General features: G+C 39.6%; 1 protein-coding gene across 4 annotated transcripts in view; it reads right to left on the bottom strand.

Moving 5' to 3' along the window:
• Positions 1-11,118, bottom strand: part of ppm1h (protein phosphatase, Mg2+/Mn2+ dependent, 1H) — a 77,483-nt gene extending 66,365 nt beyond the window's left edge. For 2 of the 4 annotated variants that reach the window (XR_010893907.1, XM_067379467.1), the window contains exons 1-3: positions 10,599-10,921; positions 10,339-10,411; positions 8,941-10,068 (exon numbers count right to left, since the gene is read on the bottom strand). The gene's annotated coding sequence lies outside the window, so the exon portion shown is untranslated. Of the gene's footprint in view, positions 1-8,940; positions 10,069-10,338; positions 10,412-10,598; positions 10,922-11,032 lie in introns of those variants that run through there. The other 2 variants (XM_067379468.1, XM_067379466.1) reach the window with 2 other exon arrangements.
• Positions 11,119-15,048: the final 3,930 nt, after the last annotated feature.

Here is a 15,048-nt window from a genome sequence, read left to right as displayed (position 1 = left end):
TGCATTCATATTTCAACACATTTCTGAGCAAAACAGGATATTAAACAAGAAAACATGTAGAGGGGAGCATTCAGTACAGCAGGTCTCACTGATGTCTAGGAGAAAAAGTGAGATATTAAAGAAATCATATTTTTGTCATTTCTCTTTCCAGTGGGAACGTGTGCTGGAAAAACAAGAACTCTTAGGAATCTTCAACCGAAGGGAAGCACGGTAAACTCTGCGGACCATCAGCCACCGTGTCTGTTTCTAGTGATTTCAAGAGCTGGCAGTTGAAAACTTGTTTTTCTACTGTCAAGATCCAGACAGTCTACTAAAATATTAATCACGAAAATCCAGATCCAGATGGTCTAATGTTTACCTCCAAATAAACGGGACTCAATTATCATGTTACCGTGAAAATGTACACGATTTTAATGAAAGTCAGGTGCTGGAAAAAAAATCTCGAGCAAAATCGACACTCCATTCTACAATGTTATGTCAGAATTAATGACATATTTTTATGAAGCAATTTAGTATTTAATGATGTATTTTTCATACTATTCTAAAAATGTCTAAATTCTAAAATATTCTTTAAACAATTACATTTCTATATGGATCAAGGAAAATTATAACAAGAAAATACTTTTTCAGTACTTAAAATTTTCGCTATCAATTCTGGTTGTTGATTGCCATTTCTTTGCAATCATTCATGAAATTTACTAGCAATTTATGAGTTAACAATTTAATTGTTTCTACACCATTTATTTTGGTGTATAAGATTTCTTACTTTTTTATGAGGATATTAACTACTTATTAACTACTTCCATGAATCACTGCAAATAGCATAATTAGAAATGAAGGTACAAATAAACTAAGTGATTGATTATAAGTATAACATGCTTGAAATTCAATTTCTCTCTATGGTGTTGGAAAACTAATGGGATCTTTGCATCTGTTGCCCTCTCTGGACACTCGTTTGATAACCTGCAAGTGTGTTTCAAATTAAAATCAGAAATCAAATGTGGACTTTTATGAGACTCACACAGACTGACCCATAAAATGCTATTGTGTCAGAAATGGGTCAGTTATATAAGTTATATATATCTATTCCTTTTGTGATATATGCACAGCTTTGCAAACAAAGATACAGATTTTATTGACTTATAACGGATATGGACCTTATATAACACGTACGTGTATGTATGCATATGAACAGTTATGTAACCCAGTGACTGACACCTGATATTTGAAAGCCACATGTGGAAATGATCCAGACATGCATAAAAGATTATGAGAAATAAGTTCAAAGCATTTTTAGTGATGGATAAATTCACCCAAACTTGATGACAGTTTGGATTGTACAGCGATTACTGAAGGATCAGGCCTGTTTGTGCATGACATTTAAATAGCTTTAATTTCTTGAATTAAACCATATCTGAATCTAATGAGACATTTATTCTTAAAATATGACCATTAAACAGAGACTTGCTTGAAATTCCCAACAACATTAACTTAGCAATAATTATATTAAATGTGACTTGAAATAAAAACATTCGATTTTCATCAGCACTACTAAAGAGCTGCGTTAGTGCACGTTCAACACATCTACAGTGGCCTCAGAAAGTGTTTGGACGCACAAATCACATTTAAATCTGTCACTTCATTCGATATAAAGCAGGTGGTTTTTGCAATGGCTTTCATATAACAGATGTCAGGGTGATTTTAGTGTCATAAAATCACAAAGTTGGAATTTCCAATGTCCTACTTGGAAAAGTGCAGTAGAATGTCACATTGACATTGGACGCCCAACATGGAAACTTGCATGAAAATCTAAGGCTCTCATTTCAGCGGGATGGTGTCATGTGAACATGAGAAAACCCAGAGAGATGAACACGGTTATATATATATGTAAATGTTTTGGATTACATAACGCAAAAGCCCACATATTTTTCCTTCCCAATCCTTCGAAATCAACAATGATGCTTCTGTGATACTGATACTTTTTTTTGTTTTTACATCATCAAATGTACTGTATCCCGAGACATTGTTTTCCCACTGAAGTTCAGACCAAAGGAAATTCTAATGGACTTCTGTGATTTTATGACTGATCACAGGGGATCACAACAATCCGGTGAGACTTTAAGCCAAGAGCTCAATTCATATTCAGATTTCAAAGATTAGTTAAAACCAAGAAGCTTTTTTCTGTTTTTTTTTCCACTTAGAATTACATTCAAGTCTTGACAACCACACAAATCACTATAGGGTTTTGAGAGCAATCTTCCACAAAGTACATAATGAGAGGCTTTTCCGTCAACAAGTTCCAAGTAAAACAGTCTTTAAACCCCCCACTATCTCTTGGATGGCGGTTCGAGGGAAGATGATTCACCCCCATCTACAACTGACTCCTGCATATAAAGTGTCATGTGAAAGTCATCTCTGATTGGGACTCAGGGGGATCATGGGATACTGTAGGGTCTCTCCCTGGCATTCTGCTTCAAACTGACCTTTTGTACTGATCACGGACCCAACATTCACGAGACCTCCACCAGTGTTGGGGAAGCTACTTTAAGAGTAGCTGGACAATCTACAAGCTACTTGTCATTTAACAGTTCAAATTCAGTGAAATTTAAGTGAAAAGTAGCGACACTACAAGAAAAAGGTAAATAAATCTAAATTCTGGGATAAAAGCAATGAGGATATCAATTAGGTTGACAGCAGTACATTGAACACATTTACACATTTAAACATAAATAATATATAAAAATGCAAATGTGTTTCGATTAGTTTAAATGCATCAAATCAATTAATCGTGATTAATCGCATCTGACAAAAGTTTGTAAATATGTATTTACACACTTTTGTTGCATGCAATTAATCGTGATTAATTGATTTAATAGCACTAATTATATATATATATATATATATATATATATATATATATATATATATATATATATATATATATATAATAAACAATAATGAACACCTGAACTTGTTCAACCAACGAACAAATAACCAAATTTATGGAACTGGTTTGTTACCGGAAAGGCTAATTTTAGTTAGTAACTCCCCAACATGGACTTCAGGTCACTGTGAAATGATGATTGTTACCAGTGTCCATTTGGAAGAACTGAAGGGAAGTGGCAATAACTTGTTTTTCAACCCCAGGCCACCCTGATCTTTGGGTTTCCCTCTGAACTCTTGCAGTGAACTAGGACGGATGTCTGCTATTTTAGCACTGAACTCGCCCATAATAAAAAACAGTTCTGTTTACATTTCAGCCCACATTAGAACATGCAGAAACATGCATGCTCACACACACACACACACACACACACACACACACACACACACACACACACATACACACACACACACACACACACACATACATACAGCAGCCATGCAGTACAAACATCTGGTCACGACCCTGCAGACAAATTAGCGGATGGGAGCCTATGTTTAGAATCAGAGCGTGACGAATCACATGGTTACCTCCGGCATAGGCCTTGTGAGACCGCCCACTGTCCCTCCATTCAGAAGCTGTTATTTGATGTAGAATTAGAGTTTTAAGACATTTACACACTAATGTTCAGCTCTGCAGGGCTGCCTTTAATTGCTCATACTTAAAGTTTGGGGGCTCTTTAAAGTATTCAACTTGCAAAACCTGGGAAGCACCAAGAGCACCCTAACAACCACTCAGAACAACTTAAACTTGGGCCAGTAATCAAACACTCAGTATGTCCCAGCACCTGAAGAACAACCACCCAGAACACCACAGGATCTACCTAGCAACAGTAAAGTAACCACTAAGAACACTCAATGAACTACCTAGCAATGGCATAACAACCACCCAGAACACACTAGTAACTACCCAGCAACAATATAACAACCACACAAACACATATCAATTAGAAACAGAATAGCAACCACCCAGAACACTCTAACAACTACCTAGAAACAGGATAGCAACCACCCAGAACACCCTAACAACTACCTAGAAACAGGGTAGCAACCACCCAGAACACCCTAACAACTACCTTGAAACAGGGTAGCAACCACCCAGAACACCCTAACAACTACCTAGAAACAGGGTAGCAACCACCCAGGACACCCTAAGAACTACCTTGAAACAGGGTAGCAACCACCCAGAACACCCTAAGAACTACCTTGAAACAGGGTAGCAACCACCCAGAACACCCTAACAACTACCTAGAAACAGGGTAGCAATCACCCAGAACACCCTAAGAACTACCTTGAAACAGGGTAGCAACCACCCAGAACACCCTAACAACTACCCAGAAACAGGGTAGCAACCACCCAGAACACCCTAACAACTACCTAGAAACAGGGTAGCAACCACCCAGAACACCCTAACAACTACCTTGAAACAGGGTAGCAACCACCCAGAACACCCTAACAACTACCTAGAAACAGGGTAGCAACCACCCAGAACACCATAAGAACTACCTAGAAACAGGGTAGCAACCACCCAGAACACCCTAACAACTACCTTGAAACAGGGTAGCAACCACCCAGAACACCCTAACAACTACCTAGAAACAGGGTAGCAATCACCCAGAACACCCTAAGAACTACCTTGAAACAGGGTAGCAACCACCCCGAACACCCTAACAACTACCTAGAAACAGGGTAGCAATCACCCAGAACACCCTAAGAACTACCTTGAAACAGGGCAGCAACCACCCAGAACACCCTAACAACTACCTAGAAACAGGGTAGCAACCACCCAGAACACCCTAACAACTACCTAGAAACAGGGTAGCAACCACCCAGAACACCCTAACAACTACCTTGAAACAGGGTAGCAACCACCCAGAACACCCTAACAACTACCTAGAAACAGGGTAGCAACCACCCAGAACACCCTAACAACTACCTAGAAACAGGGTAGCAACCACCCAGAACACCATAAGAACTACCTAGAAACAGGGTAGCAACCACCCAGATTACCCTAACAACTACCTTGAAACAGGGTAGCAACCACCCAGAACACCCTAACAACTACCTAGAAACAGTGTAGCAACCACCCAGAACACCCTAACAACTACCTAGAAACAGGGTAGCAACCACCCAGAACACCCTAAGAACTACCTAGAAACAGGGTAGCAACCACCCAGAACACCCTAACAACTACCTAGAAACAGGGTAGCAACCACCCAGAACACCCTAAGAACTACCTTGAAACAGGGTAGCAACCACCCAGAACACCCTAACAACTACCTAGAAACAGGGTAGCAACCACCCAGAACACCCTAACAACTACCTTGAAACAGGGTAGCAACCACCCAGAACACCCTAACAACTACCTAGAAACAGTGTAGCAACCACCCAGAACACCCTAACAACTACCTAGAAACAGGATAGCAACCACCCAGAACACCCTAAGAACTACCTTGAAACAGGGTAGCAACCACCCAGAACACCCTAACAACTACCTAGAAACAGGGTAGCAACCACCCAGAACACCCTAACAACTACCTAGAAACAGGGTAGCAACCACCCAGAACACCCTAAGAACTACCTTGAAACAGGGCAGCAACCACCCAGAACACCCTAACAACTACCTAGAAACAGGGTAGCAACCACCCAGAACACCCTAAGAACTACCTTGAAACAGGGTAGCAACCACCCAGAACACCCTAACAACTACCTAGAAACAGGGTAGCAACCACCCAGAACACCCTAAGAACTACCTAGAAACAGGATAGCAACCACCCAGAACACCCTAAGAACTACCTTGAAACAGGGTAGCAACCACCCAGAACACCCTAACAACTACCTAGAAACAGGGTAGCAACCACCCAGAACACCCTAACAACTACCTAGAAACAGGGTAGCAACCACCCAGAACACCATAAGAACTACCTTGAAACAGGGTAGCAACCACCCAGAACACCCTAACAACTACCTAGAAACAGGGTAGCAACCACCCAGAACACCCTAAGAACTACCTTGAAACAGGGTAGCAACCACCCAGAACACCCTAACAACTACCTAGAAACAGGATAGCAACCACCCAGAACACCCTAGCAACTGCCTAGAAACAGGATAGCAACCACTCAAAACACACTAGCAATTAACTGGCAAAACTATAGCAACCACCCAGAACACCCTAACAACTACATAGAAACAGGATAGCAACCACCCAGAACTTCCAAGCAACAGGATAGCAACCACTCAGAACACCCTAGCAACCAACCAAAACACCCTAGCAAATAACTAGCAACAGTATAGCAACCACCCAGAACACCCTAGCAAGTGCCTAGAAACAGGATAGCAACCACCCAGAACACCCTAGCAAATGCCTAGAAACAGGATAGCAACCACCCAGAACACCCTAGCAACTGCCTAGAAACAGGATAGCAACCACCCAGAACACCCTAGCAACTGAACAGCAACCACCCTGGAGATCCAAGTAACTGTATAGCATCACCATAACACCTTAAAAACTGCATAGCAACACCCTGGAAACCATCCAACACCCCCCCCCCCTCTCTTTTCACACTTTCTTCATTAAATGATGCATTAGTTCCTCTATAATATCAGACATGTATGGAAATGTGTAAATAAACATCAATCACTGACTGTCAGCAGATATCAGAGGGAGAAAGAGTGGCCTGATATCATGAGGACAGGCAGGCATCTTATCGCCGTTCATTATGGGATGAGAAGTGTCTGTGAGAGCGGCAGACCTGATATAGACCCTCGTTGAGGGCAAGAGAGACTGCAAACGATTACAAACCTCTTCAGCCAATTAAAATACACTGGAAGTGAGTGGCACATTTATTTAGTGCGTTCGACCCACTGTCTTAGCCTTTCTAAGCTTTCTATTCATCCAGTTCCACAGAGGTCTTCATCTCTCTCGTTCTGGCCAGACTTTGACTATCCAATCAAGCATTTTGAGTTTTATTATTAAATGACAAAAACAGAGTGGAGTTCTGGAATGATCTGAGCTAAATCACTGCATGTTTAACTGCACAACTCATGCTGTTTATTCTTTTCTAGCTGCTGAAATGGATTTGACCTCTGTGACCAGACCAGAGGATTTGACCCCTTTGTTCCATCACAGGTCACAAAGAATTTCAACCAGGACTGTGGAATTTAGGCCTGCGGTCAATGAGGGTGAACCAGACCCCACTTAAGGGTTCGATGGGGGACTTCACAGTGACATGATAGTTGAAAACCAGACTTAATGATCTCGTTTCTGGAGAAAACCAAATGCAAGGGGCAACTGGAGGTTGTGGTTCTGAGGAACAAACTAGACCGAGTGAATGTCAAGCTTTTCAGAAGAACACTTAGATGGATTTAGGTCAGGAAACAGGCTCTCATGTGGCATGTCATCCATGCACGATTTATCTGCGCTGTCTCAGAGCGTCAATCTGGTGGCGTTTCGTTCAGACCTTCTGTCCGGATTTCTTTTATGGCTGTGGCTTTCCAACATTTTGTTTTACTGTTCATTAGAAATTCTAAGTAATAAATTACCGCGTTTTTATGTCACTCTTGTGGACTGATGAAACCACGCTGTTCAAGTGCGTGTTGCTTAACACATTGTTGTTTTCCATGTCGTACAGCACGTAAACCATACTGCACTAGTAATGCACAGACAAATACTCCTCAGGGCAGGATGAGGACCCGCAGGGGAAAAAGTCACATTTATTTATAAAGCACTTTTAACTTCTTAATGTTAAATCAATCAATTATGAAACAAAGCTGTTAAGCAGCTCTACAGAAGATAATAGAGTCATTATTCTGCTCAATTTAGTTCAATGGCAAATAAATTTAGAGACTTTCACACACAGAAAGAATAATGTGTGTAATCTTACAAAACACGTTATTGCAAACCGTTTAGAAACTCTTTTAAATATAACTGTTACAGGAAGAATTCACCCAAAAAATGAAAATGATTTACTCATCCTCAAGCCATCCTAGATGTATATGATTATCTTCTTTCAGTCAAACACAATAAGAGATATATTAAAAAATATCCAAGCTTTATAATGGGAGTGAATGGTAACAGAGATTTTGAAGTCCAAAAAAGTGCATCCATCCATCATAAAAATAATCCATACGACTCCAGGGGGTTAATAAAGACCTTCTGAAGTGAAGCGCAGGGTTTTTAAACTATAAACTTTATAAATTATAATTACTTTTATGATGGATGGATGTGCTTTTTGGAGCTTCAAAAATAGGATAATATAACTCAGATTGTGTTTGGCTGAAAGAAGAAAGTAAATAATGAGATAATGTTGATTTTTGGGTGAACTATTCCTTTAAAAATAAAGGGAAAGTGGATGGTGATGCCATTGCTGCAAAACACTGTGTGTCGTGACCGTAAAGTTATACGAGGTCAAATGCACTACTGTTATGGTGCTTTTTGTATGTAAATCACTAACCACCATCTTTGCATCAAAAAAAGCATCTTATATTTGTCATTCATGGAAGACAGAATTGTTATCGTGGAGTAAATTAAATGCTCAAACTTGAGCGTTTGATTTGTCCCATTAAGTTTTCCACGAGTGGCCCGTGTCCTCTTTTTACGCTCCGGTTGAGTTCACTCCTCATGCCCTACGGCCCATTTCTGCAGTTCACAAAGCAGTTTAGAGTCAACACATGGGAAATCTCTGGGTGTCAGGATGTTTAAGCATCTCTGATCATCAGTGTGTGAGTAAATGCAGTTTTAGCTCTCCTGGAACCTATCCCGGGTTTTCCTTCTGTGCGGATTCCTGCACTGTTAATCAGCTTGCTGGTTTTGCCAAAACAGTGTCCTTTTCACCTATAACACATGTGCAACCGCTACAGGCCGGATTCAAGCTGATTTATTGATGTTCCTTGTACTTCTCATCTGTTTTGTGTCAATGCTGACAAACTTAGAGGCTTAGACCTTTCATAGCTAAATCCTTTTGAAACAGATGGTGACGTATAATTGTGCAAACTTACCGTCGTCCACGTGTCTTTGTTCTGATTGGGTGCAGATGGCAGAAAAGGTTCAGGATTGACTGTGCCTAGAAAGGAATGCAGATTTACTTTTGCTCAGGGTGAATATCATACAGCCAAACTAAAGCTATGGCAGAATATTGAAGTAAAACACTAAAATAATCACTGAAAAGCAAATAATGAAAATAAAAAATAATGTTTGGAAGATGAGCCAAAATATACTGTAAGTTATCAGACCTTAAGAAAATAAAAGTGTAATTATGGCATCAATCAATCAATCATCAGGGACTAATCCTAATCTAACAAGCCAAATTGTTAACACATATCTATTGTGCAATGATTTGGTCTACCACAGGATTCACATCTCAGTAAAATACGACAATTAAGTCTTAGTTTCTTCTTAATAAACTCTTTCTTCTTGCTTTTGAGTATTTCAAATTTCAGTATTTCAAATGAACACTTTAACTTTGCTGCTCTTATGACAGTCAGTCAGATCTGGAAAAATCAATCTATGATTACTAACAATGCATGCCATGCAAAACAGTTAAAAAACAATGCAGGAATATGCCCATAAAATAAAAACTATCATTCAAAATCATTGCTGACACTAAAACTAAACTGAACTTTAAAATAAATATATGCATTTTTAATTCAAAACAATAAATGAATGATATACCAAGTTCTGTCATGTTACCGGCTGATGGATCCTCAATGCAACCTGCTGACAATTACATCGTTAACTACACTACACAAGCTGATTGGTTCCTGTTGCATCTGTAGCCAATGAGCTTGCTGTGTGCTTTCAAAGTTCATCTGAAACCCTCCACCTTCCCCAGCTCCACCTGTATAGATCCGCTACAAGTAATTTCAAATATGCTATCTGTGCAGCAGCAGTATTAAAATAATTTGATAATGGAAAACCTCTAATAACTTTATTGTAGCTCTGTGTTATTTCTAATGGCTTCTTTATAGTGACAGATCAGTATCAGTATAAGCAGCTACTTCCCATGTCCATTATATTGTCATCAGCAAACTTCTTGCTATCTGATAATTCCCCTTCTTCGGGTTTGGCCCAGATCCCAGATAAAGTTCAATTTCCCAGCTCGCCTTGGAATTCACAATGTGAAATCTCTGTAAGAATAAACGTACAAGGTTAATGAAGAAAATGTGCTATAGGACAGCAACAAGTTATTTTTACTGTAAGTCTGATCATTTTAGGCATGAAACATTCTCTGCATAAGCATGCGAGCGCAAGATTGATTGCATTTAATTCTCAAATGTGTTGAAATGGCATTCTTAACACAAGGGTTGATCTAGGGTTAATGGACATTATCTCATGATCTTATGTTATGCAATACTAAAACAACACTTTAAATGTACATTCTTTGTGGTATTGTATACCTGTATGATTGATCTGAGTGAAAGAGTCCAAGTCAAGCCACATAATAATGAGTTTTTCAGAGTTCTTCCATGACTGGAATCAAAACGACAAAATATTATTTCAGACAAACAAACAAACCAATGCAATGCACTATGGTTCGAATTAGAGATCATGAAGTTCACAAAATTCCCATGACTTGAATGTTATATACTGCTTTCAAGAACATTGTCTTCATATTTTGTGTTTAATCCTGACCACTTTTGCATAGCTTTGCACTTGCCATGTTTTTGACTCCAAACCAGATTCACTCAGCATTCCTGAGCACAGGCAAAATTGTAATCATGACTATTCAGCGCCGTTGATAGAAAGGGGAGTGATCACTGGCTTCTGGAAAACTGGTTTTAATTCATCTAGACACATCTTTGGACTGGTTCCGTTGCATGATGCATATTCATCATGAAAGTTGAATGTTATGTAAATGATCGTCTGGTCAAAAGGTAATAAGAGAGTTTGTGGGATTTGGTTTGTTGCACCGGTGTTTACAGCATATCCTCCAGTAAAATGCACCAATATTTTGTACTTGGAAGTGGCGGAGGTATGTGGCTGTTGGGAAAGAAAGAAAATAAATTAATGCAATGAAAAATATCCCACATTCCCTTAAGATTATCAGATATGTTTTGAGACATTTGTGAGCTGCAGTGGCAATCTTTCTACCTCATTAATGCAGGTCAACATGCCAGACTGCTACGGGAGTCCTCTTGTTAGGGTACTTTGAAATGTCACCTAATCAGTGTTGTCATGGTGATGCACTTGACAGCCTCTTTACGGTCAACCAATAACACTTCTGACGATTCTGACGCAAACAATATATTTGCATGCTGTATGCAAAGTACAAATGTAAATGTTTTAAAACCAAATGTTTTAATTTCATTATAATAAAAGTCCTTTGTTAACATAATTCTGAGTTTTCTGCATATAAAGTAACATTTTATTAATAAATAATTGCAATATTTAGTAACACTTTACAAAAAGGTTGCACTTGTTAATTTGAAGGGCTTTTCACTAGAAACGCATGCTACATAGAGCAACCATTTAGTGAACTCACCGCTTGATGTAAAAAAACAAAAAAAAACAACAAACATAAGTCAATATTTCAATGTCCCAAAGCAATAAATGTGGGCAGTGTAATTCATTAAACCCTTATCCCAGTGACACTTCCATGCTACAGAGATTAATTATAGAACGGATAATGGCAAAGGTTAATTAAGGTGATTTTATATTGTTGCTGGTATCACTGAGATGTTTAAGTATGAGTCACTGACTGTTATTAAGCACTGATTTCCATCATAAAGAAAAATTAGCTCCTCATATTTAAACAGGGTTTCAGGGGTGTCATAGTTTAATGAAACACAGCACAGTCATGACTAATAAGACACAGTCTTATTAGTCATCATATGTGCACTGAACAATTTTGATTATCAATATAACAATAGTCAAAAATGGCAAAAAAAGGTAATTTCAATGCATTTCAATAAAGTCTGCTTTGAGGTTCTATAATTAGATCACAAGAAACAAAAAGGCTACAGCAGCAGTCCAGTTGTACAATCGCATTATGCAATTCAATTAACATTAATCTAGTGACAAACAAATTGACATTAAACAGTGAACAGAAGCAACTTGAATTAGTTGTTAATGCAATTCTGTCATGACAACTCTTTTTATTATTGCTGTGGTTATTGCTGCTGTTGGTGCGGTTATTGCTGCTGCGGTTGGTTATTACTGCTGCGGTTGGTTTTTGCTGCTGTTGGTTATTGCTGCTGCTGTTATTATTGCTGTGGTTATTGCTGCTGTTGGTGCGGTTCTTGCTGCTGTGGTTATTACTGCTGCGGCTGTTATTGCTGCCGTTGGTTATAGCTCCTGCGGTTATTGCTGCTGCGGTTATTATTGCTACTGTTATTATTGCTGTGGTTATTGCTGCTGCGGTTGGTTTTTGCTGCTGTTGGTTATTGCTGCTGCTGGTTATTGCTGCTGTTATTATTGCTGTGGTTATTATTGATGTGGTTATTGCTGCTGCTGGTTATTGCTGCTGCAGTTGGTTTTTGCTGCTGTTGGTTATTGCTGCTGCTGGTTATTGCTGCTGTTATTATTGCTGTGGTTATTATTGATGTGGTTTTTGCTGCTGCTGGTGTGGTTATTGCTGCTGCGGTTGGTTTTTGCTGCTGTTGGTTTTTGCTGCTGCTGGTTATTATTGCTGCTGTTATTATTGCTGTGGTTATTGCTGCTGCGGTTGGTTTTTGCTGCTGTTGGTTATTGCTGCTGTTGGTTATTGCTGCTGTTATTATTGCTGTGGTTATTATTGATGTGGTTTTTGCTGCTGCGGTTGGTTTTTGCTGCTGTTGGTTTTTGCTGCTGCTGGTTATTGCTGCTGCGGTTATTATTGCTGCTGTTATTATTGCTGTGGTTATTGCTGCTGTTGGTTATTGCTGCTGCGGTTATTACTGTTGCAGTTATTGCTGCTGCGGTTATTATTGCTGTGGTTATTGCTGCTGTTGGCTATTGCTGCTGGTTATTACTGCTGCGGTTGGTTTTTGCTGCTGTTGGCTATTGCTGCTGTTGGTTATTGCTGCTGCGGTTATTACTGCTGTTGGTTATTGCTGCTGCGGTTATTACTGTTGCAGTTATTGCTGCTGTTGGCTATTGCTGCTGTTGGTTATTGCTGCTGCGGTTATTACTGTACTGCTGTGGTTATTATTGCTGCGGCTGTTATTGCTGCTGTTGGTTATTGCTGCTGCGGTTATTACTGTACTGCTGTGGTTATTATTGCTGCTGCGGTTATTGCTGCTGCGGTTATTATTGCTACTGTTATTATTGCTGTGGTTATTGCTGCTGTTGGTTATTGCTGCTGTTATTATTGCTGTGGTTATTGCTGCTGTTGGTGCGGTTATTACTGCTGCGGTTGGTTTTTGCTGCTGTTGGTTATTGCTGCTGCTGGTTTTTGCTGCTGTTTGTTATTGCTGCTGCTGGTTATTGCTGCTGCTGGTTATTGCTGCTGCTGGTTTTTGCTGCTGTTTGTTATTGCTGCTGCTGGTTATTGCTGCTGCTGGTTATTGCTGCTGTTGGTTATTGCTGCTGTTGGTTATTGCTGCTGTTATTATTGCTGTGGTTATTGCTGCTGCTGGTTATTGCTGCTGTTGGTTTTTGCTGCTGCTGGTTATTGCTGCTGTTGGTTATTGCTGCTGCGGTTATTACTGTTGCAGTTATTGCTGCTGTTGGCTATTGCTGCTGGTTATTACTGCTGCGGTTGGTTTTTGCTGCTGTTGGTTATTGCTGCTGCTGGTTATTGCTGCTGCTGGTTATTGCTGCTGCTGGTTTTTGCTGCTGTTTGTTATTGCTGCTGCTGGTTTTTGCTGCTGTTTGTTATTGCTGCTGCTGGTTATTGCTGCTGCTGGTTTTTGCTGCTGTTTGTTATTGCTGCTGCTGGTTATTGCTGCTGCTGGTTATTGCTGCTGTTGGTTATTGCTGCTGTTATTATTGCTGTGGTTATTGCTGCTGCGGTTATTACTGTACTGCTGTGGTTATTATTGCTGCGGCTGTTATTGCTGCTGTTGGTTATTGCTGCTGCGGTTATTATTGCTACTGTTATTATTGCTGTGGTTATTGCTGCTGTTGGTGCGGTTATTACTGCTGCGGTTGGTTATTACTGCTGCGGTTGGTTTTTGCTGCTTTTGGTTATTGCTGCTGTTGGTTATTGCTGCTGCTGGTTATTGCTGCTGCTTTTGGTTTTTTGCTGCTATTAGTTATTGTAGTTTGCTGCTGCAGAGCAAGGAGGAATTGCTACTCCTAATACACACAATACTCTGCTGTGATCATGTAAGACATGCTCCTGCTGTACAATATTGAGTACATTAATTACCTGTAGCTGATCTATACAGGAGGAACTGGGGAAGGTGAAGGGTTTCTGAAAGCGCGCTACACTGCTACATCAAATGCTGATCACGTATTTGAAGATTGAGCAGCGAGCTCATTGGCTACTGATACAGCAGGAACCAATTAGCTGTGCCCTATAGAGAATGATGTGATTGCAAGCAGACTGAGTTAAGGACCAATAAGCCTGTGCCATCTAGAGTCACATGACATAACTTTGTACTGATCTCACACTCTTCTGGACACAAACAGCTCAAAAAAAGAAAAGAAAAAAAAAATCCCAGTAAAACAAATACTACCTTGTACTTCACAGCTGTTTACATTATAGTAATGAAAATGTCTGCTCCAATTCATTACAGTACAACTACTGAGAATTGGGTTTAAATGTGAAATGTAGAAATTGTCATAACAATTTTTATTATGTATTCAATACTTTAGATTTTTTTGGGGGGGTGAACTGTGACCTGGACATTTATTGACTGTTGTTGTGAGGTTCAGTGTGCAGATCCTTTTGTTTTAAAATATTTGAAATAATATGAAAAGTCATACTTACTTTGTGAAAAAGAGACTGCAAAGGTATTTTATCAACATCGTGATTTGTCTCTGCACAGAACATCCAAACCAAACACACGGACAACATCTGATCCGCTGGAGCGGAGTCATATGACACAACGCAGCGCTGATTCACATTGACACGGCTGATGCTCATAATTGGCCCAAATTGGCAGCAAAGTCGTTTCCACACATCATTCTAATGAACAATATCAGGTTCAAAGAATGTTAACATTAGAGCAGTTGACCTGCTG

Source organism: Chanodichthys erythropterus, chromosome 24 (assembly GCF_024489055.1).
Source record: "Chanodichthys erythropterus isolate Z2021 chromosome 24, ASM2448905v1, whole genome shotgun sequence".
NCBI lineage: Eukaryota > Metazoa > Chordata > Actinopteri > Cypriniformes > Xenocyprididae > Chanodichthys > Chanodichthys erythropterus.
The sequence above is the reverse complement of the archived record's forward strand: the minus strand, read 5'-3'. Positions and strand labels throughout refer to the sequence as shown.